General features: G+C 37.0%; 2 long non-coding RNA genes across 2 annotated transcripts; one reads left to right on the top strand and one right to left on the bottom strand.

Moving 5' to 3' along the window:
* The first annotated feature begins 138 nt into the window (after window positions 1-138).
* Window positions 139-27,791, top strand: LOC113479837. The gene is made up of 3 exons (XR_003398350.1): window positions 139-674; window positions 26,322-26,390; window positions 27,691-27,791. It is a non-coding gene; the product is annotated as an uncharacterized LOC113479837 (long non-coding RNA).
* Window positions 3,462-10,258, bottom strand: LOC113479838. The gene is made up of 3 exons (XR_003398351.1): window positions 10,197-10,258; window positions 3,925-4,037; window positions 3,462-3,600 (listed from the first exon to the last, which is right to left on the bottom strand). It is a non-coding gene; the product is annotated as an uncharacterized LOC113479838 (long non-coding RNA).

The raw sequence follows: 27,791 nt of genomic DNA, 5'->3' as shown, positions 1-27,791 counted from the left end.
AAAGCCCATTTCTTTAAATAGACAAAAACTCTCCGAGATTTCACAAGTCGCAGAAACAGGCCACTGAAATTTCTGTCAGTATTTTCAGGGCAGGTATTAAAGAAAGTTACTTTAAAGTATCCCTTTGAACAGCAGATCTGTTGAATGATTCACTTTCAGCCCATTTCTGCTAGAATTCAGATAAATGAATTGATTGGTTGGTTTTTTCTTTTCCCTTTTTAATCTGAGTTTTGAAAGATTGGTAATTATTTAGTCTTTGTTTCTTGTTACTGCTAACCAAGGATTTGTTTGGTGTTTTTAACATTGTTTTTAGAAAACAGAAGGTGTCAAACCCAAACTAGGTTTCATAACAATGCCATTACATAACCATCCAATTAGTAGCTCGTTCACTGCTATTAATAGAAGCTTCCACATCTAAATTTCTTTGTGCAGTGCTACAATAACTGGCAAGAAGAGGCTTCCCATTAGTTATGCATTTTCAGAAGAGAATAAATGAACTTCATGGAGTTTTATGAGATGCAGAGTAATGTGTGGTTTATTAGTTGCCAGGCTGTCCCAATGACGTTTGCCTTTCCGGGCTCACGGGAGATGTTCAGACCCAGTGGACTGTTGTTGAAAGCCTCATCTGTACATACACAACATAAAAGGCTACTAGAGACAGAGCTCAGACCAAGGTTGTCTGAAGCCAGGAACGCTTTGAAGTCTTTTGCTTTGGAATAGTAGCTGTAATTTGGTATGATAGTTGATGTTTACAGTGACTGACAAAGTACTTAATTCTCTAGTGATGGTGATGTTTTACTGTGGTTCAGCTACAGTTCTATCCCAAAATGGGTTGTCATTGTCCTCCATTTCAGCTGTTTCATAACGTTGGCTATTGCTGGTTGGATGTTTGTCATGCTGCAACCACTGAGCACAAACACAGAGGAATCTGAACTTTCTTTTGAAAAAAAGAGATTGGAGCTTTGATCATATTAAGATGCTTGAGCTGCTGACCACAGAATCTGATCCAGAACTTCTTGTAACTTTCTGTACAAGATCTTTTTTTATTTTCAAAGGAGAGATCAGATATGATTTCTAATTTTTTAAAAAAACCCTTCAAGAGTTGCAGCATGTGAGCTAGTTTGAACTTACATTTCTCTGTGCCTGAATTCCAACATGGAAGTAATGAATTCATGAAGAGATTTTTCCATGGCCTGACGACAACCTTCCACTTTTCATCACAGAAATTTCCTTTTATATCTGATCTCTCATCTGATATAAAGATGAGTCATATTCAGATATATACATGTTTCTAAAATAATTTATTCTCCTGAGGTCCATATTCTCCTCTCCTTGGGTATCTCCCCTGTTCCTGACTTGCAAACTGTTTGAGGTTTTGCATGTCTCCTGCTCTCCATCTCTTCACTGTATCATGCTCCCCACCAGCTGCTGTCTACAGGGACATAACAGTCTCTTCCACTCCTTTTCCCTAGGCACAAGATGCTTCAGAATTAAGAATCTACTTACATCAGTACAAAATGAGTTGCATAATTAATGGGCTTGACTAAATATTATTTCAGGTTTCTGTTTCTGCATTGCTTCCTTGTTGATGTAGTTGTTCTTAAGACTCTTTTTACTTGACTTACAGATATATGTCCTCCCTGGGGAAAAGAAAAAAGGAAAAAAAGAAAAAAAAAATGGATTTTCATAATCAACTATATGAGTTGAAGCACAAAAAGAACACACGCACTCTTTCATGGGCATATTGAACTGTAGAGTATAAATCACTAACAACATTTTTTCTTTGGTCTGTTGTTTAATTTCTTCCTCCTATCCATGTTATTGCTTTCCTCTCTCTTACTGTAAGCCACTTAAAGTTAATAATCAATGTAAAACATAAAACTGAAATATGAAAATGTGAAATGTGAAGTCTTTTTTTATGTCTCTACATAATCTGTAGTGTTCCACACAAGTATAATAAATCTTTTTCTTGTATTTTTCTTGCGATCATGACAGTGTATTAATTTTGTATATTCACATATTAATCATCCATTTCAGTGAGATTCATGATATATTTGGCCACATTTATATGCCTGCAGAATACACAAGAGTCCCAAGCAACCTGCATACAATGATGGTGAATATGTGGTCTCTTCACCTTTCACATTTATGGCTAACTTGGCATGAAGCAAGTTATGGCTCTTCTGGGTGGGAAAGTGGAGAAAAAAATGGTTTGGCTTAAAATGAAATCACAGCACTTTTTGTACTTTCACGCTGAAGGAACCACTGCTCTAATGTGTGAAAATGAACAAATGTACAAATGGCAAGATGAAAATCTGATATTGCCATTAACAGAATGGCATCTTTTGGTATCTAATGGAGACAAAGCTTCCTTGTGGCATAAAATTACTCCTCTGCCTGCTTACAGTACAGAACTAAATGCTGCTCCAGTGCCTGTCTTCTTGCCCACTGTTCATATTTCTGTCTTCCTGACTTCAGGACTAGGTAGAAAACAGAAGTCCATTTTTCTTTCTGAAAAGACTTTAAAAGATATTGCCTTGATTTTGACAAATTTCATGCTAAAGGGGGGAGAAAACTACATTAAAAGCAAAGGAAGATCTAAATAATAGATTTTCAGAACTCGGTAAGCCATTCAGAACTGGAACAGTCTGAACAACTTCGAATCCTGTCTAAGTTTAAAAAGAGACATTGAAGGGATTGCATGAAATTAAGCTGCTATTCTCCCATTTTGCTCAAAACATTAGTGTCACTTTTGTGTGGAATACCTGGGTATGATAAGCTTTAAAAATACCTGACAAGGTACTTGGCACAGAAAATCAGGCTTCCCACTTAAAAACAGCAAACCTCTGATTCACCTCTGTCAAAGAAAGACCTACCGAAAATTGACCGTGACCCATGTTGTTTCACAGAAAATGTGGATCTGATGCTCAGATGAAGAATCTTATATTGCCTGAGTGCTCAAAGCTACTTATATGAGAGAAGATTGCTTTGTAAGTAAGGATTTGTAGGATCAAACTAGCATAAGAGCATAAGAAACGCCCTGCTGCATCAAACCATCGGCCCGTCCAGCCGTGTACTTTGTCTCTCACAGTGGCAGAAGGAAAAGCGACGCGGGCATCAGAGCACAGAGCCTAGGCCAGTGCCACCACCAAACCACATGCACAGCTGACTTTTGTAACTACATATTATATATTGTATATATAAATAGTCAAGAGGGGATGGGAAGAAAGCAAGGGGATAACATGAAATCTTCCCGTTCACGGAGAGCTATATTGTGTCTTAGAGATGGCTGTTCAAATGAAACCATTCCAAGCACTCACAAATAGTTCATTCAGTAGTTTACTGAACTCTCGATACAAAGGTAACTTTAGCCAGTGTTATAGCTGCCAATTCGGTTAAACATACTAGTAGCCCACAGTAGCCATCATGTATATGCATATAATTGTCTGGCTTATCCTTCTAGACAAACTCATTTCTTATTTCACAGTGGCCTTGTTTGCCAGTCATCACCAATGGGCCTGTTAGTGGGAACTGCAAGTCACGGGCTGTTCCTTGGCCTCAACCATCAGTTTTCTGAGCAGCAGCAGGTCAGCTGGGTATCTTGCAAATGAAAGAGGCATCACGTAAGCTTTTAGGTATCTCGATGCTGGCTTTATCTGCTTGGTATACAGCACCAATAGTATTTCAGACACAATAAAAAAAAATATCAAACCATTCAAGCTCCTTTTCATCTGACAAACCTACAAATAAAGGATTAATGTGCCCCAAGAGATTCTGACAGATAAAAGCTATATGTTTAGTTCAACAGCCCTGCCAAAGGGTTTAGCAAGGCTGCTTCCTGAGCATTAAAGTACAACCCTCATCTGCATTTATAATTTAACATGTCTGGAAGCACAAATAACGATAGCTTATGAATAAACCCACCCATCATCTGTAAAAGAATGAGCTTATCCACGATGTAAGATTGCTTCTTTATTTCAGGATGTGGAGACAGGACTAAAGATGTATCATGTCTTTTATCATCTTCCCAATCTTAGCTGAAAAATAATAAGACACATGTTTGACCTTGAAACCTCCTACTTGAGGAAAAGGTATTTTCTAGATGATTAAAGCAAAGTAGTTCTATGCAGTTCTCTGCCCTCCCTGAAGTTGTTTTCAAGGTTTACTCATTTATTTTCAAAGGAAAAAGACCCCTAGTATCAGTAATGGTGCTGGCTTTACCAATTACACACATTTTGGGAAGCTCACAGAAACATTACAAGTTTCTGGTATGAAAAAAAACACATGCTAATAATAATAAGGAGAGGGCTTTGGTTGAGACTTAGACACTTTCTCGTAGTGTGTGGTTCTTAACAAGTAGGGTTGAATATCCGTCCCCAGTTTTTTTCCCAGTACAGCACATTTGCTTTGTCTTTCAGATTTTTAAGGTGGCTGAGTATGTTCAGTAACTGAACTACCTGTAAAATAACTAGCTTGTACATCTCTATAGAAGGCAAGCATATGCTTTTATACAAATTATTTATAAGAAAATGCTATAGTTGAAGTTATGGGCATTATAAATACTGCTTGCCAGTTGAAATTTTTTATCAAGTTGAAAATTTAGGTTATGGTAAGCTAGTGAATGGAAAAACACAAACCAGGGAGATTCAAGGTAGAAGTACCTCCCAGTTTTCCTGATGATTAAACAGAAGGCAAACTGCTCAAGAACCAAATGTTTGTCTTCTGATACTCCTAAAGCATCACCGGCTGCTCTTTTCAAATGTATTTTCACCATATCCAAGTTGCTCAGCTTAGTTCAGAGGTGACTGCATGAAAGGTAATGGTCTGTTTTATGGAGAGAGACAGACACAGTGATCTATTGAACTATTCTGGCTTTTAATAGCTATGACCAGAGAATTTAAATGTTGCCAGCAGGTAATGAGTTTATCACTGAGAAACTGGCTTTTTAGGGGAGTCTGGGTTCAGTCCTGCCTGTGATTAATTGACGGCTTTCCAGCCAAGCCTTCTGGAGAGGTTAGCTGCTGAGAGCTTGAAAACTACCTGGTCATCATTAAAACTGAAAGAGGTCATTTAGGAAGATAGCAGTAGAGAATGAATAGGCTCCCGTAGGAAGTCCTGGATCAGAAAAAATAATCCAGTTGATACACAGTTCAAAGGTATACAATCTGCAAGGATAATCATGTAGGAAACAGATAACCCCTGCAACAGATCCAAAGCCAGGAGATGATTGGCATGTTAAGCTTGTGGCCAACATTATTAGTTAAAAACTAAAAATAATAAAAAAATTAAAATATTTTTTAAAATTAAAAGCCAGTATACAAAACCTGGGCTGTATATCCTATTGAGACAGGAAAAGGTTTAGTCTTTCTTAATAAAAAATATGAAATAACTGAAGAAACATTGAGGGTATTGCTATACAGAAAAAATATGTTTATAAGGTCATTGTATACTTGTATAAAGGACTACTTTTAGCTTATGAGTTTATATTCTGATAAGTTTTCTCAGCAAAGAATCACCCAAGTATTCCTGATAGATTTTTTTAAAAATATATTTTCTGAAAAAAAAAAAAAGGGATTATCTCTAAGAAATTTTACACCAAAAAAGCATGAATAAATTAATTATGATAATCTATAGTGGCCTAAAACAAAAAGATTGCTTGCCACCTGAAATGCACAAATATACAAGATGAGTTATAATGCTACCAAAAGAATGGCCTCTGGAAGGGTAAATGAGAAACAGGCTGATAAGAGCAAAGCATGTAGAACAAAAGTGGTTCTATTTCATGCCATCAACAACAGTCTGTATTTGCTCACTGTCCCATCTTTAATCAATCTAGAAATATGTTTGCTTAACTGAGTATTTGCTAGCTCATTTCTTTTTGGTCACATTTGTAAAAATGAACAGAACAGACTGAATCTATGAAATTGCAACGTGGATGACAATGTCTGAGGCAACAGGAAATCTCAGCAAGAAATTTATGAGCTATTTGGTTTTCTTTCCAATTTTTCTTATCCAATTCCTTTGCAGCTAAGCCTGCCTACAGGCCTTGTCTTTGTTCTAGGCATGCCGCACACAGGAATTAAATGTATAGGACTAGAAGGATATTTCTGGACCATTTTAACCTTTTATAATATGGCTAGGCTTCACCTCTTATCTTCCTGTGATAATCAGATTAAAATTCTACTCCATGCCAATAAAACATTATGGTTAGAAAACTTTGCTTAATATCCAGCCTATACATATTAATTTTCAGCTTGGAGCCATTTGTTCTGTTCCAACGTTGTCCTTTAATTTCCATTAAGCTTGTCCCCAAATGCTGTTAATACCACTTCTGTGTTAAGAGTGCAATTGCATCCTCTTTGTTTTTAGTCTCTGATCAGAAGATAGGTTTTCCTTTTCCCTGTCATCCTTGAATGTTCCCTGGCAGCTGTTCAGATTTGTTTTTCTCTTTCTCTAAAATATGGTAAAGCCAAATTCTAGGTATAACTTACAATGGCATGTCTAAATCTCATTATAATTATTATTTGGGGGAACATCTCACCAGCCCTTCTCCATTTCTGCTTAAAATATAAAAAATATTTATATCTCTATCTATTCTGATAAAATCACCATAAATCCGATATAACCATCAGCTGAATAAGTTAAAGCCAAGCCTATCTCCAATAGCTGTTTCCAAGTGATAAAGGAAACTAGATGCTCAGACATTCAACTAGAGACAGCCAAGATTCAACATGGATTTAGTCCACAAGAGAAGACTTCCCCCTCTCCATGAAACAAGAGAGTTTGGACTGTGGCATGAGTAGAGTAGCACAGAGTCGAGTAGAGTGGAATAGAGTAGATTGTTGATTCATCAAATTTTTCCTCCTACCTGTGTCCTCCTTTCACTCATGAACAGTGATAGACAGAAAGAAATTGTCTTTGTGGGAGACGATTGTGTTTGTCCCCCATTGTGTTTATAAAAATACAGTCTTCATAGTGTTTTTTTCTATTTAGTGAACTAGTAGACCTCTTCACTGCATGTATATTGCATATATATATGTTGATATGTACCATACCAATACATTTCATAAGTAATTATTTCTTTAAAATAGTCTCAAGTTTCTGCTCTAGAGCTTGTAATGAAATACCATGGCCCCAAATCCCTTTTTTTTTCTGGCTTCATCAGCGTATTACTGTATTTCCAGGGGAGACATATATGAGTTACAAAGTTTGATTGTGCAATAATAGCTGTTCAGGGATTTACAACCCTTGCTATCTCTTTGTTACAAAGGTACCTGCCAAACATGTGAGATTTTCTTTCAGGAAAAACAATTAGCCATGCACAATCAAATCATGGATTGTTGCTATTTTGGAACTTTTCCTAGCTTTTGGCAGGGTTGCTCTGGAGACCCATATAACCTCTTGCTGCAAGCCTCTTGATGGTTGGGACCCTATAAATATCAATGTCAAAAGCAAACTCTGCTTATAATTGTCCAAAGGAATAAGTTTCTGGCTCCTTTCATGATGTCATTAACCTTGAGAAAAATAATTGCTAAGGTTAAAACATCTCTTGGTGATCTGTTGAGCAGTAAAATTGCTTACTCACAGTCATGACAACCCCCCCAGGGCCAGTATTTGTGACCTGCCAACTGTCTGACTGCAACTATTAGTTTTGGAGGTTGGATGGTTTAGTAAAGATTAAGGTAAATTCTCTGCATTGACCTCAGATTGAGAGGAGAAATGCCCCTTTTTGATTTGGAGATGGATCAGTGGAAATAATTTTCAAATACTACTGATTATTCATGAGCTGAAAACAATCCCTAATTCTTTGCAGCAGCAGAATTTTCCTATTTAAAATGAGCATCACTGTTCAGAAATAACTCCCAAATTACCATCTCATTTACCTTCCCCAAAAGGTATTAAATGTGATCAGTGTGCTCATATAGGGAATCAAACAAATGATAGAAAATTAGTCCGTAGCAAACAGACTGACCGATAGGAGTTCTGAAGGGAATGAAGAGATGCACAGGACAAGTTTGTTTTCTTGACTTGGTTTTAGGCTATGTAGAAAGTATCTCAGAAGGCTGATCTGGATGATGGGAGTTCAAAGATTTATAATGTGCAGCCATGGACTGGTGAGCATCCCAACCTGAAAAGAGTTTAGCATGTCTTACAATGAACTGAGATTAATTTTGCATTCTGCAGTAAAAAATAAACCAGCAGGAGTATGAATGGTCTTCCCTGAACAAGGACACATGGTCGGTGTATAGGAGTGTTACATTTCTGGAGCTAATAGGTAAATATCAATAATAGTGTGCTTTGGCATTTACGTTCTCATAATTACCCAATAAAATTTCAGGTAGCTCAGAAGAACATGGAAGAAAAGAATATTTAAAGTACCCAGTTAGAAATCCTCTTCTGAAAAGTAAAAAAGAAAATGTCATTTTGAATATAGAAAAATATAGACAATTTCAGTAAATATAGCTGCCTAGTATAAAGGCCCGGTGCCTGTTTTGACCTCATTAATGTCAGTGACAGGTTTCTGAATGTGACAGTGAGTCAAGAAACTCCTTTTCTGGGTTGATGTAAGGGTCTGTCCCTCTGATGGAGTAAAATTTTACAGTGATGCCATGGGGTGACCTTCAAAGCTGTCCTTTCCAGAAAGAACTGTAAAGAACCTTCTGATATACCAGTCTCAAGTACAAGGTTAGTGAGAAGCGTTGCATGCAGTGTTTGGCCCAAGCTCCTTCCTCTTGCCTGAGTCAATTATATATAAATTAAATTTGACTCCTAAATTCTCCTCATCTCCTCTCACAGCCTTTCATCAGTTAGTTAAAATAAGTATTTCCATCACTTGCTGTTTGTCGGCATTAGCTGAAGTTGTCAGCCCAAGATGAGAGTCAGCTAAGAGAAAGAAAATCATAGAGCGGGATCACAAGGCTGCCCATTTCTTCTGAACTTGATGCTTTATTTCAGCAGCTCTGCTGGATTCCCCCCTTTCAAGCCTTTACATTTCTTGCCAGCTCAGAGGCTCCAATTTCAACATTTTCTTTATGGTAACTCCTAGTTGTGGCAAGCCAAATGTACATATTTTTCAACATAGATAAACCTCCTTCACTCACATCTGAGAATAAGAATAATATGTGAGCATTCAATACATCTTACTATTAACATGGATACAAACAAGGCAGCCAAGTCAATAAATTACATGAGATAGGCTTCTCCCAGAGGACGAGAAGGAAGTAAATGTATAAAGGTACATATGTTAGGCAAGGCTGAATCCCTAACAAGACATCTGTGGAAGGGAGGGAGAGAATAAATCTTTTCTTTATTCTCAGTGGAACTGCATTAATCTTGCCTCAATTAGGCTTTTCTTACCTATTACTTTTCCCCCATGAGCAAGCAAATAAAATCTGTAGTAAGGAAGGAGAGAGGAGAACCACAGCCAAGGTAGAAAGCAGAAGAAAAAAGATGTAGAAAATTATTCTTTCAGAGCAAGAGACAGTTAAGATATTGTGATTAAGCAAAGCACAGCTCCTCTCTGAACAGTTTATGACTTTACACAGCTCACACATCACATTTTCTCTATCCAGAGCCAAACAGCTAAAACTAATCCTTTACAGAGTGTTTTATCAAACAAGTAGGATGAGATGGCTGTCATGAAGAATGGACCCCCACTTGTAGAGCCATTTTCTCTGTCAGTCACTGAGTCCTGGTGCCTTCTTAACATAGCCGTATGGGCATAGACCTGTTTATTCCCCCCTCCTACTCTACTCACTTTGAGTGTCTGAAGAAGAAACACATTTCATTTTCACTCATGTAGTGTTCAGACTGTCTCATGTTCAATTATAGAAAAACACAGTCACTTATGTTCAGGGTGCCCATTTCACTCCCACATATGTAGATGTTCCTGTGATCTGTGTAATGTAAATGTTTCTTCATTGTAGAAGTCTATAACATGCTGATAATCAGTGATCTGCTAATCCAATAATACAAAAGGGTATGTTTGGACCCCCATAGTAGGGCAGGCATAAACACTGAGATGCATTCGTATGTGCCTTAGGTGTGTGGAAAGTGTGGATTTAGAGGAGACCTTCACAGGCTTCAAAGTGTAACCTTCAGAGCCTGTACGCTTCCACAATGATAAGGCATGTTTCTTTTGAGCAAATGATACAGAAATCAGAAACAGCAACAAAAATTATTTACAGATTTCTTACCCAAATGCTGTTTACATTTGTTGAAATCACATTCTACTGCAGTCAATGAGATCTACCTTTTCTATTTCTGCCAAAAAAAAGAATATATATATATATATATATTCATCTGTCCATCCATCTATCCATCATCTTCTTATGTATCACAGCACCACAAATCACTATAACCATCATCAGCTTAACACAACATTCACACCAGGCAGGACCCAGCTAGTACCTTCCTTCCTAATCATCACACATTCCCTGGGAAAGCCTGAGCCTGGAGCTCAGTTATTTTCTTCTGTCTTGCTTTGTGATTCCCACAGCCCTTCTCGTCAGTCCCTCTGCAGTGGTCCTTGTCTTCTCTTCCTTCCTCATTTCCCTTCTATTTCATTTTATAGTGCCCTCCTAGGTACACTGCCCTAGAGCAGAGGAAATAAGCCCAAATGTCCATTTTTCTGCTACAACGTTTCTTCCCTTGACTTGGGTTCTATCACTTTCCCCACTCAATTATTTACATTATTAGCTTAAACTCTTTGAAGCAGGAGCGGTCTCATACTCCACGTTTTCACAATGCCTAGCACAACAGCGATCTATTCTGTGACCTTCAGATGGTCCTTTTGGTTTTTTTGTCCTTTGCTTATACAATGCACATGATTCATTAACATGAAGTTTCCTGTAACACAGAACATCTGGTTTTGTTTTTTTATTTTTTTCCTTATTCTGTGAAGTTGTCAAGTTAGCTTTGGGATATTTTGTCTAAACTTGATCCTTAAAAATTGATGTAACTAGAATGGGAAATCCTTTCTAATTTCATCTTCTGGGGATAATCCCATGTTGGTATATGCTATTTCCTGATTAGATGTTTGGATGTTAGGAGAACATCTTTCTTCATACTTGTGTCTTTCGTTTAGTTTTGGAAAAGATAATCCTTGGGTCATTAACACTTTCTATGGTCCTGTTGAGCTTGGAAGAGTTTTCTTTCCTTACATTTCACAGCAATTTTTCTCCGTATGTATATTTCCTTGAAAGGTTTCCTCCATCTGTTTTGCATTTTAATGCTTGGATGAGGCTCTGTATCTTGGGTGATGTGGCCATTTCTACATAGGGCATTATCTGTTTTGCCTTTAAAAATGTACCATCTTTGCAAATTAGAAGGTAATGATTTATAGCCCAAATTCTGCTAACTCTCTCATTACTGGTCAAACAATGACTTTTTAAAAATGTCAGATAACAGATGGTGATGAGAAATTTTATTTCTTCTTCTTCCAAAACTACCCTTTGAGATAGCAGGGATAAAGTGAGAAGAGAGGAGAGCTGGATACACGTTTCGGATTTTAAATATATTTGGTTTTAATCAGCATTTAAAACCTGACCAGTTCTATAGTTAATTGCAATGTTTTCCCTATTTTGGTCAAAATTTCGTATGCTGAAATCCAGCTCAAAATTGACAAACTGTTTACTACTTTATAAAGTTTAACTGCTTTTGTCTTTAAGATGTAGTGATGTCAAAATACAATTGGTAAGTTACTCTAAGTTTTTAATCATGAAAAATAAGTTAGGCTCCATTGTAAAAAATATATCTTGTCTTAGCAATGAATTGCTACTGCTATAATTTCCTTGTAACAAAGTGTTCTGTTCTGAGAAGATGAGAGAAACAGCTGAAAAAATGGCTATGGGATATACTTCATAATCCAGAATCTTATGTATAGACTAGAAACATTACCTAATATTAAACACTGCATCATGTAAGAGATAATTAGTACTTCTATTACATCTGTACAAATGGATACATATATTTTCATCTGTCTCTATTAGATTATTACATTTCTGGTGATACAAGGTATCCCGAAGATAACATACTGGAAAAGTGCAGTTTGTAGAAGACACAAAACCGTGGCTGAAATTTACCTCAGACTAAGCCCAGTTTGACTTGGACATGGGTGATACTTCTGAAGGGCTGAAATGTAAAAGGTGTTTCTTGTTGCTATAACCTTCACCACAGCCTTTGTTTTGATATCTGTGTTTTATTCTGAATACATGCAAGGGGACAGACACTGTATTCAGCTGCAGTCAACATCTACAGAGTGATTGACCATACAGTCAGTTTTATTGTCTGTCTCTGATAAGACTGGTCCAACTAGATGATAGGGTTAAATCTGTGTTTCTTTTAATTGAAATTGTTATCTGTCGTGAAATCTTTATAACAAACTTTAAAATTTTAAGTCTTTATCAAATTGTCTGTTGATATTATGAGGAATTTTACTTGAATATATATTAAGTAATTGTTAAATATTGAACACTTATAATTGTCTTGACCTTGAAAGTAACTAGGCATTTTACTGGGAAGCAAAGTAATTGATTATGATAATAACCATAGTAACTATATAATCGATTATACAGTGGAAGACACCTTAATGTGTGTATCTTGCTATCACAAAAAAAAATTTGTACGTAGAGAAAAAGAAGAAGAAAATTATAGAAAAGTCCTATCTAAGAAATGCATGCTATTGCTATGCTAAGAGCCGCAAGATTCAAAGAGCACCTGAAATTGCCTGGAGAGAGAGAACCAAGACTGAATAGATTACTTATCCACCTTTTCTGATGTATTTGCTGAGTGGTTTTGTTCAGAGAACAAGAAAAACGTTTGTTTTATTCTTATAGTTAGTTTTGGAGATTAGTGTATGTTGTCACTTCTAGAGCAAAACACTCTTGTCACTTCAAACGCACCCACCTTTTTGCCTGTTCCCCATAAATGTCCCTCCGGAGTAATGAAAATATTCTGTCTCATTTTTGAGCAAACCATGGCAATATCTTCTGTTCATTTCTCTTCCAAAACTTTCCATTAGTGGAATCTGAATTCCTCCTTTGCTACCTTGATGGAAAAAGACAGGAAAAATTTAAAATTTCTTGAAGTAATTTAAATAACAGCATTAATTTTTCATTTTTCTCAGCTGCCTCAGCCAAAGCTTATCCTAATGCTTCTCCAAATACTTGTATTCTCCCCTGCATATTTAGCTGATGCTAGCAGATGCTTAGCCTGCATGTCAGCCCTCCGGGGATGAAGCCATAAATGTCTTCCTCAAAACTACATTGAGTACCTTTCCCCTCAGAGCAGAACTTAATTACTTCACATAGGAATCAAAAATCAAATGGGGCCCCTCACTAAAAGGAATTCAAGTTAAGTTATAGTTTACTTTCTTATCCTTGCTTGAACTCAGCCTTCTGCAACCACTGCAAGGCTTTCTCTCTTTAAAATGCATGTGCTCTGTGGATGGTGCTTGTAGCATCTTACTGATAGGGGTGAAAAGTAACAGGGCAAAACCAGGCCCTGAACAACTATTTTATTTGATCACTTTGTATAGAGTTAATCTGTGGCCAAAAAACAGGAATGATTTTCCATTAAACTGAAGGCAGACAAAAATAAGAGGATTGAATAAAATAAGCCTAATCTGTGTGAAATGAATGGCCTGAGTGAACTATGTACGGTTCCTGTTGAAAGTGGAGAGTTATGTTTTCAGCAGTTGGCATAAGACTGTGTAAGAGTTGTGGTGTTAAGTGTTTTGTCAGTGTTTAAGGGTTGGGGCAAAGCTGAAAATGTGCTAGAAAACAGAGAGTAAATAAAAAGATAAAAGTTGGTTATGTTGTTTTGGGTGGGGTGTTTGTTTGTTTGTTTTGTTTGGTTTTGTTTGTTTTTTGTGTTTTTTTTTTTTTTTTCCCCTGAAAACTCAGTTTTAGAGCTAATCCTATGGTTTGTGACAACCTGATTCATGATTTCTGTGTGACTGGGCTTGACAGGACTCAGTGTTTTTTACCAGCACAGTGGTATGTGAATGCTGCTGGTAAAACAAAAAAAGGTGAATGATGTGTTCTGAAGATTGAAAGTTTAATAAGGAAATCTGACTTGAGGAAAACAGAACATATTTTCTACCAATTTTTGTTACATAGATAAATATGAAAGTTAGGGGAAAAAAATTTGGTTTTGTAAGGCTGGATACACTGTTAAAATAAAATTTAAAAGTCAGATTATAAATACCAGATCCTCATGTAATGTAATTCACTTTCCTTCCACTGATTTAAGCAAGTATTAAATCGAATTAAAGGCAGCTATGTCAACTTTTATCACCAAGGGGCTTGGCTCTGAATACGTAAGAACTTGGTTTCTTGAAGTCTTTTATATTTATCGTTCCAATGGTGCATAGAGAGTCTGATCATATCTCAGCAAAGCACAGTCTGCCAAACAAATGAACAATACCCAATTCCCTCACCACACGACCTCAGTTTAGATCATTCTATAATATGTGGGGATGCATATGGATACAGAAGTATATTTTTAATATATCTATATACATACATTAAAGTGTATCTAAATAAATGTACATAAAATATATTTATATAAGCATATTCAAATAAAAATTACAAATTCATTACGATGACTTGATCACATGCCTTGTCTTTGCTCATTCATGTGCATTCATTCATTCTTCATGCTGGCTTGCCCCTGATGTAACAAGGTCTGTAATCAGAAAGAGAGTAACTTCTCTAAATCTCAAAGTACAGTAATCCGGGATTTAAAAAGTGAAGTGGTACTGTTACAGCAGATAATTGTAACTCTGGAGAAATAGGTCAGAGCTGCAGTTTGTCTCAACACTGCTACTAACAAAGGAGGTCAGGTTTTGCTTTCTTTTATTGTGCTGTTGCTTTGAAAGACAGGACCTTTTATTTCTGTATTGATAAAGAGTACCACATTCCCAAGCAGCAACGCTAGAAAAGTGAAGAGTAGAAATTAAATCTCTGGTCTGAAAGGCCTTAGGTATCCAGTCCTTCAACATCCAAAGAGTGTTTGCGCTGAAGGCTTCCAGTATTTCCCTTTGTGCCTTCCACTCAACACATGCACAAGTAAATCTTTCTATGCTCTTTTTTAATATTTCTTATAAAATTACATACGTTGTTGCAATTGAGTAGCTCGCCGCATGCATGGAAACATAATAGCATTTTCCAAATACCTTCAGTGTAAAGAAGGATAAACATGCAGGCTCATTCATAGCATATTCATTCTCTATTGCTGCATGTGCATGCTCTGATTATTTACTAAAGAAAAGTTGTCTCTACAGAACTACTAAAGGAAATGAAAGTAAGAATCCCAGAATCTTCTGTAATTGCTTTTATGGAAAGTAGTCACTCAAGAAGGAATTTTGTGCAGCTGGTAAAGGCAGCGTAAGTACAAAAAAAATACAGCCTTCCTATAAATTCTCTATGATCCCTAAGGGAACATCAGGAAACAGGCTACTGCAGTGCAGATTTGCATGGTTCCCCGAAGAATACTGCACTTTCACTAATCCTTCCCTGAAGAGATTTAGCTTTTCAACAGTTTACACTCAAGTACAATTAATTTTGATGGCCCCTGTGTGCTTACAGGTCTGATGTTTAGATTTCGTATCAATTACCACGAGTCTCTCTTCCTGGGTCACTACTATGTGAGCTACTCTGGCTGTACTTACCTTGTACCCATCTTCATCCTCTATGCAGATGGTAAACTTGAAGCACACCAGTCTCTCTGAAACAGCTGAAATGTAAAGAAACTGCCAATAAATAGTCAGTTAAGGTTTTTGCTAAGCATTAGAAGTGTGGAAGAAATATACGGACACCTCTTCTGTTCTATATCATGAGATACAAATTCGATTTTGATTCAAATAATAGAATTTGTGCCTAATACTGTTGATGCGAATAAGATGGCTCATTTGCAAGAACGCAGGTGAACCACTGCTACAGTCTTGTTTGCAAGCATTTACTAATCTATGCTTTTTGTTACTGGTAAGTATTTGGACAGATGTTCGTATTTATGCAGCTACTCATAGTTTGTAAAAATCTGATCAGCTTGTGCTAGGAGTGAGTAGTTCATTTCTTTCTGATTAAAAAAGTTCATCTTAGCAGGAACCATGAAAGTTTGTAGTCAAGGCTTTTTAAGTTTTCTGTTGCGATATCCTCTAGATATATACATCATCTATTAAATATTTACAGAGGAAATCTCTTAAAATGTTTAAATATAAATGAGTCATTTGGTAGAGGCAAAGTATTTTTCTGCCAAGTTTTACCCAGACCGGTATTTGGGGTTTTTATGCGGGGATAGGATAGTCTAATGAATCTGGCAAAGGAGAATCAATATGAGAATAATTAATTTAACTACTTCTTATTTTTCAAACTGACAGACTTATGATAAGTCATGAAAAAAATATTAAGCATTACCATTTTCCCTCTACTGTAGGCAGATTAGGTAGATAACCAAAACTGGTCTGTAGCCAGTCCCTACCTGACTCAGGGATCTTTCTACAGAAAAGTTACGAAGGCTTCTGGGTGAAAATAATGATGATATTTAAGAAAGTACATGTTTAAACTTCATGAATGTATATATTTTAAAGTAGAAACATAATATAACAATGGTTCAATACTTCCTTGTCTATAAAGATTTCATAAATCATGGCTGAATTTCCTAATTTAATACTTGAGCATGCTGGTCAGAAAAGAGAGTTCTGAATACAGGGAAACATGAGCTGAACAAGTAAGAACCAGTAATAGCAGGCGAGCAGGCTTGTTTATCTGATCGCCTTCAGCAATTTGGGAGGAACTACCAACCAATGACAGCTGTCACTAGTAATAATCATGGTATATGGGATACTTCCCAGAAAAAGACAGAGAGATTAAACCATAAAATTAGAGAACAATAAGTGCACATTGTATTCGGTATGACTCCTTACATTTATTTTTATTTGACCCCATTTATGATACATATGAGTTGCTGTACTCAGAAAGTATAATTATTTTCCCTACAGCTTCAAACTTGTTTTTTTTCTTTCATTTTTTTCCCCAGATATCCTCCATTTCCTTCTCTCCTTTGATTTTAATGTAAATAATGGAAGGACTGTAACAGCTATACCTACTGCTGAAATATGTGGCTTATTTGTAGAGTAGATAAAGTAAAAGTACAAGAAAAGCAAATCGCTTTGTCAGCCTCTGGTGGCTCTGACTCTCTGCCTGGGGTAAGGATAAATTTAACACTGAGTCAGAACACATAAGTTACTGGTATTTCAGGTAGGATGGTATTTTCATAGCCACCAACCAACGGAATGGACGTTTGCTCTTACCCTTTTGCTGTGTCTTTTACAGGAGAGAAACATCATTGACGTGTTTCCTATTACAGGAATCAAAAGAAAACTTAAGCTGTGGTAGAAATGGCATAAGTACATCTCCAGGATCACTCAGTGCTGGAAGGAAAAGCATTACATTTTTACAAATGCTGAATGCAGCACATTCATACTGTGGCTTTAGACAACATTAGAGTCTAATGTAAGTGAAGATAGCCATATGCTTGAGTCTCAGTAAAAGCAGTATTTAGACAAATGCTTGATTTAAATGTAGAAATCAAAGCAAAAAACATTTAAACCACCACCTGTATGTTAATCCTCTCTCCCTTTCTATAGTCAGTTTCTGACATTCTTCGTATCATACGTCTTTCACTTATTCTCTTTTTGCATTATTCTTGATTACAATTGAATATTGTCTCTACCACTACAAGCAGAAGTTCTGATTAGGTTTAGGCTTCAACAACTCAGCTACCAATACTATGAAAACCAGAAAGCCTAATAACCCTTGACAGTTTACATGAAGTCAATAGTTGTTCCACTGAAATTTGGCAGAAAAAAAATTGCAGTTGCAATATTCAGATAGCTATGTGAATTAAAGAATGAGTTGATTAACTTTCTGTTAATGTAAATGTTAGCTTTCTGTAAATGTACACTAATCAGTTTCCTAAATTTTTTTTTTTTTTTTTTTTTTTTTTTTTTAGTAATAAATCCTCATGCCCCCTGATCAAAGGAAAGGAAATATTAAAGCTTGTGAACAAGTATGATAGTTTCAGTTTAGATCACTTCGGTTTTGTGATCACTTTCAATTTGAAATACATGCTCAAGTAATTTCTCTTGACCAAATGCAAAATACTTTCCTTTACAGCTGCCCAGAATAATAAAGGATTTGAGCTCTCTTAACTCTTACTCTCCAAACTCCAAGGGGAAAATATTATTGCATGCTGAGAGTCATTATGGTGATTCCAGCCAAATTATGATAAAACCACTAGTTTTACTAGTCATACTGATACTTTCTGAGCAATAATGGAGACTTTGGAAGTTTTTGTAGATAAGAGTTTCTCAGCAAAACTGAAGAGATACCTATGTGGTCTTTGTGCAAGCGTATGGGTAACCATGTCAAACTATGGCATTTTGTACCTATTCCAACGTCTGCAGAACTCATCTGTAGCTCTGTTTACTTCAAAGAGTTTTCATGTTTGCAGTCTGTAAAATGGCTTTCTAAGCCAGCAGGAAGAGCCTACTCTTGTGCAGTGCTAAGGTATTGCTGTAGGAAAGCAGAATGTCATCTTCCAAAGATGTAAGACTGCATTGTGACTGTGGTGTACCTATTAAACAGAAGCTTGTAACATTTTAGTAATGCAGAATCAGAGTTTACAATCTCATGAGTGCCTCTCCATCTCACCTGCCCAGAAATTTCTCAGCATTTCAACTTGATAGGCCAACTTTTTCCATACGCTCCTACTAACAATGAATGAATCTGTCAAAAACCATTGCCACTCCCAACTTACAACTCCCATACCTTCCCAGGAAGAAAACACTTGATTAGATGCAATATATGAAAACAATATTAGAATACGCTCACCATATGTGGTGGATATGAATACTTGGTAACTTTTGCCTATTACAACACATTCCCTTGGGCACTGCACTTAATCCTGCCTCGCTGCCTGGAGCTTTTGCTGCATTAAGACGCTGCTTTCACCTTGTACCTGGATCCTCTTTGCTCTTGTATTTGCCAAGCATTTGGTTTAGACCTGAAGTGGGCAGTCACAGTCAGCAAACTAATGTTATTAACAGGAGATACAACTTGACCAGGTCTGATACTTGTCCCACCAGCATCTTCCTATTGGTTTCAAAGTCACAGCAATATAAACGGTATGTAACAAACCTTCCCTATAGTTATAAGGAAATTGTCAGGCACCTTTTTCACCTCTCTAAAATTTTGTACAATTGCTAACATGAGAATATGTATGCAAATCAGGCATGACAGTTACATCAATGTAAAGTGACCTAAAATGACACTCAAGCAGTTTCTTAAAACAAAAGTAAATAAACTAGATACAGGTACTAAGTCCTGAGGGTACCCTCTACCTCCAGATAGATGACTCCTTCCACTGCCTATTTTATGATTAAGAGTTTTCAGTACTTACACTATTACTGTTCATTTTCTGCATGGATGATTTATCTTACATAGAAGGAAAACAAAGGAAAAAGAAAAAAAAAAGTAAAACCTTAGAAAAAGATGAAAGTGTATGTTTCCTCTTTGTGATGTTATAACCACTCTGGGAGCAAAAAAGGTTATTAAGTGTCTTTTATCTTGAATATATTTAGTAAATTAGATCTCTTTCTAATCAGTTACCCATTTTTCATACTTCACTGATACTTCACAATGAACTTTACTGGTCTCTGAAAAATGTGCAGCTGTGAAAAAAGCATTAGCAAGATGGTAGGATGAATGAGAAATAAATGAATAAATAAGACAAAAATTGTGATTCCTTTCTATGAAGCAACACCACAGCCCTCTGCAGCCAGCACTTGCTGTCTTGCATCATGAAGTGTGTGGCAGAAGCTGAAGGATTAAAAGAACAAAAGTGATTAAGGGGCTATAAAACTTCTGGTATGACCAAAGACAGAAAAGATGGAGGCTCTGCTTTCTGAAGAGAAAGTCACAAGGTGGGTATGTTCAAATAAAGAAGGTGACTCAGAAGCTTCTGTCTCTGCACCTCACAACCCAGGAACAAGTTGATATTCAATTAAAGGTGTGAAAACCAGGACTGACCTCTCCATAGTAACTAAACTGTGGAACTCAACTCTACCAGAAGTCACCAAATCCAACAGCTTAGCAAAACGCACAAAGAGGACTTAGACATTCATAAAGACATCAAGATTATTGAGTTTTTATCATATTATCTACCATGCATGGGGATTTAGGCCAATATGTAACTATTGCAAACCACAGCAAGAGCCAGTATGGAAAGCTATAGGTAGGTTCTTGCAACTTGTCTTGAAGCACCAAGCACAGATACTACAAGAGAAATAACAGAATTTGATTCTGAAGTTAAATGAATAGAAGGGCATAAAGACATTGCATGTTTGCTTTTTTTACCCTAACACATACATATTTTCCTTGCCACCTCAGTTCAGTTATATAAAACATAAATACATAGAATATTCCTTTCTTTTTGGAACAGTCTGACCAATATGGCACAATTCAAAGATTTCATACTTACTTCTTTAAAAAGTGTAAGGAAAGCTACTGTTAACAACAGAAGTTGACTGTTGGTGAATTGTGTGTGTGTGCAGTGTACAAAAATTAATGTTCTTTAAATGTTGAAATTTTTACAGGACCTGTTTTGCCATGTGTTAGTTTTACTGCTACCATAGTATGTGCGTGTGACTGTTTTTTTCTGAAGATAACAACCGGAAAAAATGTATACTCCCTCTTCCTAATGTTTTCCCCAGTGCTCTGTATAGCTTGCTATATATTATTTCCTTAATAATGAATACTGGTGTTCTAGCATAGCTATCTTCTAACTGTCATCTGGTTTTACTTAAGTCATTCTGAAAGACTTAGGGGTTTTTTGGTTTTGTCTTTACACCCAATTCAGTTAGTAACTTTTGCAGATCAGCCAAGTGAGAAAAAGAAAAGGTCATGACAATCAGGAAAAACTTTAAAGAGGATTATTTAGTGCAATCAAGTATTTGTTAATGCCTTCCCCTGCTACACGATTACTATTTTCTGTCTGAAAGTAATTTATTGCAAGAAAATGGTATCTCCTTTTCCTGTAATATCTTAAGATTACATTTAGATATTTCCTTAGGTTCAATATATTTGGAAATGATGTTTCAGAAGCATATTAGTCGACTTTTATCTCATTTTGACTGACCTACACTGTTTGACACAAGCCTTTGACATAGCTATAACTAAATGCTCTTTGTTAACTTCCCTCTGAATCGAATTGGAGCTGAGGCATCACAAAATAAAGACAGGCTCCAGGATGCCTTTTTGGAGTCAGTGCTGTATCCTCAGAACTTGGAACAGAACTATACCAAAATTGTATTTCTATATGTGATTTATTCTTAATACTGAGGCCAGCTTTTAATTTCTGAACCCTGTGCCAGTTAGACTTTAGCACATCAACAGTCATTCTTACTTAGAGATTACGCTTTACTTACAATAAATTCACCAGCCTCGCATTTGACCATTTACTGTGTTTTTCTGGCTAGTAGTAGAGCATTCTAATTTTTTAAACCAAATCCTTTCATTTTCACCGAAGATTTACCCAGCACTTTATTTGCCTAGTGAAATTGGTATTATTCCAATATTATGTATTAAGAAAACAGTAAGTCCAACTTCTGCATAAAGGTTACTGATGAAATCAGCAATAAACTATTTCCTGATATGCCTCACTGTTTACACATATATGCAATCACACTGCTATACATATTTTTTTTAAACTGTATGAGACCTCTCTGATGATTTTTCCTAAATGAACAGAAGTGGGTTAAATAACCAGAGCTACGTGGTTATTACAGTTGACAGGATTAGAAAAAGAGATCTGTCAATTCCAACAGAGAACTGAGAAAAAATCAGTAATGGCAATAAATAAATAAATACATCTACTGCCTGAAAGCAAAATAATTCTAAAAGCAATGAACTTAAAAAGTGTTACCTATATTGCAAACTTGAAGCAAAACTCAGATTAAAAAGAAACAGAGGAGCAATTATGCCAGTATACTGCTCAGTATACCTTTGGCTGTATTACCTTTCCTTTAGGGGCACCCTGAGGAGCTTTGAAAACTGTAGCACAGTATATACAAGCTAAAGTTGAGTTTCTGCGTCAGTCAAGGAGACAGCACTTAAACACAGGGTGAAATCAGCTAATAAAGTTCTGAATTGCATTTATTCCCTTCAAATTCTTATGCAGTTTCAGCACTGAAGGCCTCTGTATTTTAATGGCAAAGTCAACATAGCTTGGCATTCAGGTGTTCACAATACAGCCTTGTGTCTCCTCCATTGTGTCTTCTCTGGAGGAGCAATCTCCTGGTCAAAATGGGGTGGTCAGGAGCCCTGCCATCTCACAGACTTTTTAGATAGAATGTAGAGCTTAAGATGATCTTTAAGATCTTGTACCAGTAATAGACTTCATTTCATTCACTGATGAAGCCAATATACCTGTGCAGTAAAGCTTAGCAGCTAAATTTGTTACCTGTAAGAGCACTGGAAAGGTTAACTCCCCCATAAATGTGTACACCCTTTTTCTTTACTTTAAATATGCTTTCAGAAAGTTAACCTATGATCAGATACCAAAAGCATGTCCTAAAAAAGCCTCACTGGCCTGCTAGAACAGACACAGTGGTACAAAACAGCACTGGAGGCAAACAGGAGAGACAACACTTTCCAACAGTCATCATTGCACCAGCTCTTCTTCACTTATAAATGTTTGCCAAATGTGGCTACAACAAACAACAGAGAAATATCTGCCCTTATTCATCTTTCCCCTTTGCTTTTGTGCTCCGTCTGGTGGACAGCCTGTTATGCAATAACTGGGTTATACCATCTTGCCCCCCTTTTGGTTTGTGAAACTTTTCTCATGGATTAATTTCTTTTAATCTTTATTTCAGTGGGTCATGATTGTGGCCTAACTTAATTAAACTTTTCTGGTGCCAGGTACTTCTACCTCAGCAAGGTTCTGGAGAAGGGAAAAGACGGTGTTTAGATTTGCATTGAATGTCCTTGCAGCTGTGAAACGTGGATGGCAGTGCTGCTGGAACAAACTCTCTTGTGAGGTTTCCTGTACTTTCTGCTTGCAGTATTGCCAAGAATATTCCTAAGGCAGCTTTTTCACAGTGACTTGGAATTTCACACTCTAGATGAAAGCAATGCAGAAGTGAATGAGAAGCAGAGTTAAAAAGAAATAGAGTATTTCAGGTTAGCTGTGTTAAATTCAAGAAGTGAGCAAGCTTAAGGGAAGATTCCTTCTTTTTCCCTCCCTTCATCAGCTAATAATTTCCTACTTAATATTTCCTTCTGATTTCCCTGCCGTCCATCAACAGTGGCACAGAAGTTGCTTCTACTTCGTGTCTGCAATTACTGGCAACTGCAATTTGACCTCTCAGACAAAAAAGTCCATAAACATACAGTTCATGGATTTCAAAAAAGTCTCAGGATCTCTGCTTATAGTTGGAAGCAATTGAAGTGGCACAGTAGCAGAGCTGGCTTATCCATGTTTTTAAAAAGTACTGTCTCCTCTTAGCCTGGAGAAATTTAGTCCTGTAGTACTTCATGCGCTTAAAAATTCAACATCAGGCACCATATCATGTTTTACCCACAAAACTCAAGGCAGAAACCAGCAAGGCAGCTCTGCGCTCCACGACTTGTATGAAAGTTTACTGGTCTCTTGAGAAACCTACCAAAGCAGGCTCCATTCTGTGTGTGTGCAATTGCTCACATGAGAAGTATTTCCATCTTCGGTTTCTCCAAGGACATCTGTTTAACTTCTGACTTTTTTAAAAATCACCTTTTCCTCGGCAGCTGAAAAACAAGGAGACGTGTTAGAGTCGGCTCTGGAATTGCTGATGAACTCTTGCATGTATTGTGCTTCATGCCAAAGAGCTACAGCACTTGGGTCTCACATGCAATATTCTCTGTGGCGCAGCCAGCTTCCAAGCCCTGCAGATTTAATAAGTCTGAGCACACTTCTCACATCCCAAAGCAGAGCAGCTGGAACCTGAGACAAATATTCAGAGCTTCATTTCCTAAGGACCATATGTATTGAGAAGGCCTAATGCTAGTGATAAACACTCAGAAGGCACCGATTTAGTAGAATTTATGAATGGAAAAGTAACGGTTCCCCAATTCCAGGGTCAGGTTCCTTAATATAACTATTTGTCTTGCTGTGAGAATAACTTTGCTAACATTGTAGGATAATGTCTGCAAGTCTCTTGGCTGCTTATCTTTTATTGCCTAAGTATCTTTTATATACACATAAATATACACATAGACAGTGATTGAGAATACATGTTTTGAACAGTCATCTGCTGGTGTAAAAATCCAGACAAATGCTTTTGTTGTGTGGAGGTCTTCATTCAAACAAAAATGAAAAACTGGATGAAGCATCAACATCTTTCCTGCTTTACACAAGCTAATTATATCTGTGCAGTTGTCAATGGTGTTTGGGTTTTTTTTGTTTGTTTGTTTGTTTGTGGTTTGTTGTGGTTTTTTTTCAGAGGCCGAGTGTGTAAAGCCATAGTTTTCATTTGCAGGGAAATGAAAAGAACTCTGTAAATATCCCCCATCTCTTGCTTCTCTAATTCTATTAGTCTGCATTTCAGAGCCCAGAAATTTTAAGGTCCAGCTGAACAATTCTGGGAGTATGTTTCCTTTTGCCAATATCTCATAGGTGCAGAGATTTGGTTCCAGATATAATACCAGCTTCAGAAGCTGGGGCTGAACTTCTCTATGAGAAACACAGGAGAAAGAAGTCACAGTGACAGTATTCATGGAGAATATGAAAAAAAAATATTGTACTTTTCAGGGAAGAACACAGCTTGGGAGGGAATGAGAATGAATCATAGTGAATCATTTTCACTCACTGAATATAGTACAGGAATGGCAGGGGGGGTGTGTGGAGGGAAGAGTGTGAAGATATTTGCCTCTGTCATTCTATAAAGTAACAGTTAATCCTTCTCAGGATTCCTTTAAAAGCTGTATGAAACATTTAGTGTGGATACACTTTCTGTACAAGCACTTAGTAGAGCAAAATCATACAGGAAAAACCCCACATGCTAATTTAACAGTGGTGGTGAGCGCTAAGATGACAGAATCTGGGACATGGCATCCAGGGTCTGGGTGGTCGGCATAGAGAGAAGTACTGCACAAATCACCATGTGAAATCACAAGGCAGGCAGATTGACACAATTCAAAGGTAAGAGAGAAGTCTTGTGATGGTCAAGCACTTTCAAAGGGTGCAGGAAAAATTCTCTGCCTTCTACCAAGCATGATATAAAGTAAGGGAATTTGCCCTACAGGAGCAAAGAGAATGTCTGTGTCCCCCAAAGAAGCCCATATGGGTATATCTTATCTGTATTCTGTGTGGAAGGGGGAAAAAAAGCTACTGCAATGTTACTATAAAACACCGCTTTAATCACACTGGAGCAAGATCACATCAACACATTATACTGGTACAAAATGTATATTTAGAATAGACCTAACAAGTACAGTCTAACTGACCACAAGGGAAGAGGGGAGAAATTGCTCTTCTAAAAACTAAAGCTTTTATTTAATGAAGTGTCCTATGTATGCCTTGTCAGGACCAACTTCTGTAGAGTGAAAGCTAGCTATATGAAGCAAGAACTACCTCTCTTTTTCAATTCTTTATATCTTTATTTTTAAAAAAGTTTTGCTTTTAATTTAAGAATTTTATGAAACCATTTGAATAAAGTACATTTTGATAAAAGTTACTCTGGGCATTCTGGAGAAAAGATACCTTCAAGAAGATAAAAAGATAATCTGGCACCCTTCTAAATTGGAACTCCTTTGAAGAGAACCAGCTAAACTGTTTCTTCTTCACAAACAGTGTTATGTGTAGGCCTGTGTTGTGGTGACAGGCACCAACAGCTGATGATGAGGAGGGATGGGAACTGAAATTTGCAGGGGGAAAAGTTATGAGAAGACCAGCACATACCCTAGAATTTCAGTTAGGAGTGTTCAAGTACCTCCGTATCTCAGTGGTTCTTGGATGAAGAAATAAATGCAGTCTCTGGAGACATGGCAGAAATTTCTTTAACATTAGTTAACAGTGTTTACCTACGTCCATTTTTCACTGACTCATCTCCACACTGTGTTGCTACAAGTTGGCCTCTGCTTGGGAAGACAGCTTGGCAGGAAAAAGATTCCTCTGCTTGCTCGAGGTCTTTGTACTGACTAGCAAGGGCCAAGTTCTCTAGTGGAGCTGGAAAATGTGCCAAGAAGCGTAACTTGGTTTGTTTTTCTTTTCTTTCTCAGTCATAAAAAGGAGCTGCTGCCCTGAACCACAGAAGATGCAAGTTAGGACAGTACTATGATTCAGACTGGGTAGGTGGAAGAGAAAAGTATGTGCTGGACGCACAGGGCATGTTGGCCAAACCAGCTAGAATAAACCAAACAGAGAATGGTTTGCTGACAACATGAGTGAAAAGGAAGCCACTCTACCAGAGGAAGTGGAAGGACTGCTCCCCTTCTCACTCCTTACAAGATGAAAGCAAAGAGCCCCAGAGAGGATCTTACCAATAGTAAGGACTCCCCTGACACCCCAGCCCAGAGCTTGCTGTTTCCTCCTCCCTGCCCCCCACTTAATTTAAAATAAAAACTTTACCCTTTCTTTGGAAAAAAAATAAATCTCCAAAGCATTTTAATGACAAATCCTTACTGAGATGAGTAATTCTTTGTTGGAGAACATCACTTGAAATAGGAATTTTTTGTGTTTGGTCTCAATCTACGCACACCTTCAGGATGAACACATAAGGAATTATAAGAGGATCTGAGGGCTAGACCATGAAATTAGAAAAAACAATTAGAGGGTGCACACTTTTAATGATCTGGGCAATTAAACATTGGAAGAATTTAGCAAGATTGGGGCGGATTTTCCATATGGTTTAACATATTTGTACTTAGGCTGCTTCATAACATGGTATCTCGTAGCAAATTTGTAAACACAGTTTGGTAACACAGATTTTTGCTTCAACTTGCAGCAAGTTCATAAACATTTAAATTCATTACCAGGAAGGCTAATAAAAAAAAATTAAATTACACTATCAGCCACTCTGGTAATCTCACCCACCTTTCATACAACACAGGGAGATTTCAAGCAATCTCCAAAAGGGCAGACTAGGTTAGAAAAGAAAAATAATATTCATGAGTGATTTATAATTAAAGCCAAAGATTCATTTCCATTTGAAACAGATGGTCAGTCAAAGGCATTCTGGATAATTTTGCAAAAGCCTGTGCTTCAACTAGCTAACAAAAGCATTGATTTAATCTTCCATCTAGTTGCACAGGGTAACCTGTTTATTGCATATTATGGATCAGGAAATATCTGCATTACCTAAAAAATAACATGCTTACAGGATCAGTGCAGATCCAGAATTATGAACAGCATCACTGCTTTTAACGAAAAGAAACTAAAATTGCGAGTGAAGAGAAAGACAAATAAGGCTTATAAAATTCTAGAATAGAATGATTGAGGGCTGAGCGAACCAGGAGAAACCTAACGATTATAATGAATAATTAGGTAAATACCTAAAATGTCACTGAGATGTTACGGTGGAAGGAGTGTTGGGTAAATGCAGCACATTTGATAGACAATAAAAAGTAAGTTTTTCTTTGTTTCTTTAAGGTAAACTAAGGAACCATAATATGACACAGTTACAGTGTTGGATGGATAAATCTCAATGACAGCACTTAGAAACATGCTTTCATACCTTGGAAAGTCTTCTA

Source organism: Athene cunicularia (genome assembly GCF_003259725.1).
Source record: "Athene cunicularia isolate RWA chromosome 4 unlocalized genomic scaffold, athCun1 chr4_part2, whole genome shotgun sequence".
NCBI classification, from domain to species: Eukaryota; Metazoa; Chordata; class Aves; order Strigiformes; family Strigidae; genus Athene; species Athene cunicularia.
This window is presented reverse-complemented; position numbering and strand designations above follow the sequence as displayed.